The 6,668-nt window shown below is 40.7% G+C and overlaps 1 protein-coding gene across 1 annotated transcript in view; it reads right to left on the reverse strand.

Annotated features, from left to right (window-relative positions):
• LOC135099837 (cilia- and flagella-associated protein 251-like) overlaps window positions 1–5,071 on the reverse strand; it is a 16,743-nt gene extending 11,672 nt beyond the window's left edge. Inside the window, exon 1 of the mRNA XM_064002427.1 lies at window positions 4,872–5,071. The gene's annotated coding sequence lies outside the window, so the exon portion shown is untranslated. The remainder of the gene's footprint in view (window positions 1–4,871) is intronic.
• Window positions 5,072–6,668: the final 1,597 nt, after the last annotated feature.

The following is a 6,668-nucleotide window of genomic DNA, read 5'->3' on the forward strand; positions in this document are numbered from 1 at the left end:
GTGTGTGTGTGTGTGTGTGTGTGTGTGTGTGTGTGTGTGTGTGTGTGTGTGTGTGTGTGTGTTGGAAAATTTCACTTGCACTGTTTTCACTAACCTCACCTCATTCTGCTCCACCCAACCCTGCCTCGTCCAGTCCCGCCCCGCCACGCGATTGCCCCACCCCGTGCTGCCCCTTGATCGGCAACCTGGCATATGAGTAACGAGGGAGAAGAAAAAAAAAAAAAAAAAAAGCACTGAGAACTCGAGGACTAACGGAGAGGAAACACCCACAGGCACAAAACCACAGTAGCCTCAAAACAGACAATAGACAGAGGAAAAAAAGGTCACTAGCTCCAAGGAAACGATGCAAATTAATGAGAAAATAAACATTTGTTCTAAAATGTCGTTGTTTACGAAAGAGGGCACCACCTAATAATGGTCACCACCTCTTTGGAAAACGATATAAAAATTGTGAAAAAGTCAAAGGCATCCCGTACGAGTCATTACGTCGTCGCCTACTGAGGAAACTATGTACACACAGTTGTTTATCTCAACACACACACACACACACACTGGTGCCTCTCATACAGAGGAAGCGGACTACGGTCTTTCCCTTTGGAGAGACAGTGTCACGTTCGAGACCACGTCAGAGGCGAAGAGGAAGAAACAACACAACACACGACGTTATACACGAGAGGGTGATACACAAGAGGATAAGGATTGCAACATGGTAGTAAATAACATGAAAGAAAAAGACTAAAGAGAATGGGATAATAAAAACACCTAAGAACAGTTAAACAGGACTGAAAGAAGACAAGACGGGACACTAAATAACAACGTAGAGGAATATTTATATATATATATATATATATATATATATATATATATATATATATATATATATATATATATATATATATATATATATATATATATATATATATATATATATATATATATATATATATATATATATATATATATATATATATATATATATATATATATATATATATATATATATTCAAGGAAAGAGGTTTGAATAGTGACACTGATACCTACCAATGAAGAGACAAGACAATGATAATATTGATAGCAAGAGAGAACACCTCCAATGACATACAGATAATAGATCAAGATATATTTCTGAAACTAAAAACATATAGCATAATAGAATGAGAATCAAGGAAGACTATAAGTGAAAAGGAACGCTCAAAACATAAACCTAACAATGAAGAACGTAACATAAAACATCGATAATTTATTGTGAAACATTTCTTCAGACTATTTTAGAAGCCGAGCAAAAACTCAACGACCTGACAATAATCTGATAACACACACACACACACACACACACACACACACACACACACACACACACTAAAGAGAAAGAGACCAACGGACAAAAGCAAGCAAACACGACTAAGCAGAATAGAACCCGGAAATAATACATGATACCCCACAAAAAATAATAATTAAATATACAGGCAACAAAAGAAAGGAAGAGATTACAAACATCTACAGCAAAATGTCTTGACCAACAAGGGACGTTAGGAAAAGAAGGAATCTAGGAGTAAGGGAGGGTAGGATAAGGCACCGGAGCTTACGTCTATAGAACAGCAAGTACACTGTATAACCTCCGTAAAAATGGAACCAGAACACAGTAGCTCCCAGTCTTGCCAAGTTGGGAAACCTTCCACATACTCTTGGCACCAGCAACACGTCGCCCTCAAACACACACACACACACACACACACACACACAGAAGCCACGCCAACAAGAGTGGTTTGGTTCTCAAATACGCAGCCCTGTTAAGTATGGTTCATCCTCTCCAAGAAGTGGAAAAAAACAGACTGGGGAAAAAAAATTCTGCCCCCCTACAAAGCAGCTATTTTTAAAGGCCACTTTTCATAATATTTCTATGGAGTGGTAGGAAATGTTGAGCTTATCTTCATGTAACTCTATCTTGTCTTGTGTGTGTGTGTGTGTGTGTGTGTCAGGACGTCTAGCTGTCAGTCTACATCTTTTAGGTATAAACAGTACATAGTCTAATAATCTCTCTCTCTCTCTCTCTCTCTCTCTCTCTCTCTCTCTCTCTCTCTCTCTCTCTCTCTCTCTCTCTCTCTCATAATTTTCTTTCTTAATCGTGGATAAACATATAATTAACGTGAGCAATAACTTTAAGTCATGAGAGAGAGAGAGAGAGAGAGAGAGAGAGAGAGAGAGAGAGAGAGAGAGAGAGAGAGAGAGAGAGAGAGAGAGAGAGAGAGAATGTCTGTCCCATCTTCACACACACACACACACACTACTACTACTACTACTACTATCTTACATTTTATCACTACTCCTGTTCCTACTTCTTATACTGTTTCTTTCACTCCGTCAGTCACCGCCTCGTGCATCTCTTCACTATAGCAGGTTGCAATGCAGCCTTACACTTCCCGCCACAGAAGAGGTTATGCAATGCTTAAGGTAACACAATCCTCCACTGAGCCATTCCTATATCAGGGAAGCCAACCTTAGTATATTAATGAAAAATATGAGCTCCATTTATACTACTACCGCTCAACGTACTCCGAAAATAATATCATTATTATTATTATTATTATTTTTATGGCAAAGTTTTCCGATTTACTTTTCTTTGTAGCATTTTTTTCCTTTTTCCCAGTTAATATTATCCGTTACCTCGTTTTCTTTTTTTATTACTATTCATGCCTATTTATATATTTATTGCATTAGGACAAAACTCGTTCAGATTTTTATGGGTTTACGTTGTAGGTCTCATTTTACTTATCTAATATATACCATATTATTAATAACGGCATAGATAACGCTGTCACTTTTTTTTTCTAATTCCTCTGATATCACCTTTATCTCGATCCCACCAAAACCTAATAATAATACTGTCCCTGTAAATACATACTAGACTCTCTCTCTCTCTCTCTCTCTCTCTCTCTCTCTCTCTCTCTCTCTCTCTCTCTCTAATGACAGTGAATTGGGAGGGAAGACCGAGAGCGAGAGTGCGTCTGGAGGGAAGAAGGGATAGCAAGACAACAGGTTACTGCCATTTCACGAGGGAGGTATTTTTGGCAAGGTCGCTGGCGAGGCGGTTAGGTGGGTGGGGACGACAGGTGGTGGTTGGTGGCTGGTGGCGATGGTGGTGGCTGTGGTGAGGGCGGTGACGGTCAAGACTATGAGGTGTAGATGTAGGATGAGATGAGCAACTGCCAGCCAGCCAGCCAGTACTGTGTGACGTGGACGAGTTGATCTGTACATACTAACACACAGACATACACACATACACAGACGCTCGCTCTTACACTCCCTCCCCCTCTGTGTCTGACGAGGTTCTTGTTATTCCCGAGGGCGAGTAACAAGGACGAATGAGCAAAATAAGCGTGTGTGCACTCACTGACCACGAAGCATCCATCCCATGAAAACCTCCAGTGTTATGATAGAAGGGTTCTCATTGATGCAAACCCTTTCGGTTATTCTTGCATATTATGATGATGGTATGGACATATAAAATAAAGTACTTATGAATCTCTGAAGCGAGTACGAAAACAGACAAACATACAACGGAAATGAAATTTTAATTATCAATGTATGTAGTGTAACTGTAATATCTATTCTGAGAAAGGGTCTCTCTCTCTCTCTCTCTCTCTCTCTCTCTCTCTCTCTCTCTCTCTCTCTCTCTCATTCAAGGCCTCCCTAATAACACTACTGTTCTCTACAAGTTCTCTCTCCACATAATCTGTGATCTCAAAGTTTTCTTTTATGTGTTAACTCGTTCTTTTGGAGTTAACTTTCCTCACATCTTGCCTCTCCTCTTAAAGTGCTCCTCTGCTCCATGCCTCTTCCACTTTAAAACGTTCTCTCTCTTCCTTACCGCCTTCGCCTCATGTTCCATTCCGTTATAGAGTACCTGCCACTATCTCCCTCTCGTCTATGATTCTTCGTTCCTTTTTTTAAATTGTTCTCTATATCATTTATCGAGCCATCTCTCTCTCTCTCTCTCTCTCTCTCTCTCTCTCTCTCTCTCTCTCTCTCTCTCTCTCTCTCTCGTCCCCCTGTACTTCTCTACCCAACACCTGCCTATCAGCCTGCCTCCCTCCTCCCTCCCTCACTCACTCCGCTCTCCTCCCTCCCTCCATCCCTCTCCTTGTCCTTCTGCTTCCCTTATTGCCCTCTGCTCTTTCGAAGGCGTCTTGCTTGCCTCATGTTTCTCACATCACAATAAGAAAAAAAAATGTTTGAGGCGGTTACCATACAAAAAACCAAAGGTAACTGTTCACAACAATTATTTCTAAGCTACCAATGTCTATTGTTATTACTATTGCTGCTACTGTTCTTGCACCTGTGACACCAAACCTGTTTACTTTACTTGCTGCAAGCTACACTTACCAAAATCCCGAATGATAACGGGTTGGTGTAAATATTCCCGTCACCAGAGCGCGTGGTTATGTTATGCAACTTGGAAGCAATCACAAGGCTTGGTGTTGAACATGCATGTAATTGAGTTCCAAGGAAAGCGGAAACATTCCCTTATCTCTCAGGACAGCACCTCACATTTACAACAGCTCGATGTTATCACAAACAGCAGTAGCAAAGCCCCCTCTGCACCAAGCCTATCACCACATCGTGACCAAAATCAATACTGCCACAGAAAAGCTTGATGACACACGACACATCAAACTAGTTATTAAGGCAATTCTTGCTTTACTCAACACGTTAATAAATTATCACAAGTATATATTAAAGACATTGAGATATCACACTAACCATTAGCTCTACTTCCAGCTTTTAAAAATTCCTCAAAAAACAAAGAATAACGAATAAAACACTCTACCCAATCCTTTCTCAGACATTGATCCGAGAGTTTAAATCCTTACCTTGTCTGTGTCAGTGACAGGTGACAGAGGAGGTATCTTGGACACAGATAACGCGTGTCTGTGTATGTGTACAGGAGTATGAGGGAGGACAGGCACCGTGTTGTCGTCCCAACGTCCCAACCCTCAGTGATAACGTTCGCTGCTGGATGAGAAGAGTGATACTGCTCCTTCGAGTTCCCCGCTCTCGTCTGACGCCGCCCGAACTCCTACCTCAGCTTCCACAATCCCTCTTAGCTAACAGGAGATTAATAAACGCCTAAAAAATCATCCTAAAACTACAGAAAAAGCATGGTCAGACTATGAGAATACTACGGGGCAGGTGAAATGATGAACAATATGCAATAGCGAGCGAGCAACTGCATCGGTCGGGGTTGTCATGTAACCAATAGGCGACTAGAGCGGCTCACGTCCCTCCCTCATCCCCCAGTTTCCTCCGGCTCCCTTCTTCTCCCTCAAGGTCCCCACCCTGTCTGTCCCTGCCTCTTTCCCCTGTCCGGATTCTGGCCAACCTTTTTTGAAATATTATTAATGTGAGAATGTTTCCATGCCGTGGTCTTGCATCTACACATCAAAAGTGAGTCATAGGATTCACTGGTGAGCTTCCAAGGACGCGAAATTATAGGTATATCCATGTAGCAAAGAACAAGGGATCGAATGAAAGCTCCCGGCGTGGACCTTTGTAAAAGCCAGACTCAGTACGTCACATATTTTCGGAAATGCTCTCGATTCTTGCATGCGGGAGAATGTTTTCCCTGGTAACCCCTTCCCTTCAACACTCGCCATTTGGTGTGTGTGTGTGTGTGTGTGTGTGTGTGCTTTTAATATCTAAAATGAGTACTAGCATGCATTATAAATCCCTTTAAATTCGTTTGCTACCCAGCCCGAGTGTTTCATGAGTCAGTTGTGAATGGTGATACTGTGTTTACTACAACCTTGCTATCTCTCACTCTCATAAAAATAGAAATGTAAACAAGTGAATAAATAAACATAAACTGATAAATATTTATAAAATCTCCATAGACGCAGGTTTACTAAGTATATATATATATATATATATATATATATATATATATATATATATATATATATATATATATATATATATATATATATATATATATATATATCCCAGTAATGTATCCCAGTAAAGGCTACAACACTCGTAGATTTTTTTTCCAATGTAGAGATGACGTCATACACAAAGACGCGGAAGACTGCCTGACATCACGTCTTAATAATGTGCCACCGCTGTGCAGTACGTAACTTACACTTCTATGTAAAAAAGTTTACCCCGAATGTCCACAGGATGCATGAATGACAGAGCTGTGCCATTTAAGTGGCATGTGATACGGTTCAGTGAGCGGAAAAAAAATAAATAAAAATAGATAAATAAATAAATAGAATAAAAGGAAAAGAATGGTTTGTGCGTGCAATGTGTCACTTTCCCAGTCTTTAACAGCACACACACACACACACACACACACACACACACATGTACAGCCTCGAGTGTGTATGTATAGCGTGATTCTGATGACGGTTCTAAGATTATCATGTTGTATGACTCACCCCTCGCACCAGGTTTGTCAGCGGAGGCAATGTTCATACTCTCTCATCTAGCAGGACGGAACACACACACACACACACACACACACAGACAGATTACCTTGTACATTATCACACTACACGCCCCTGCAGATGCCACAACAAAACGAAAACTTCTATTCTCATCTGGCGTAGATAACACACACACACACACACACACATAAAGGTGGCATATCACACAGTGGCTCTCTATAA

The sequence above is a fragment of the Scylla paramamosain genome, chromosome 4, assembly GCF_035594125.1.
Source record: "Scylla paramamosain isolate STU-SP2022 chromosome 4, ASM3559412v1, whole genome shotgun sequence".
Classification (NCBI taxonomy): domain Eukaryota; kingdom Metazoa; phylum Arthropoda; class Malacostraca; order Decapoda; family Portunidae; genus Scylla; species Scylla paramamosain.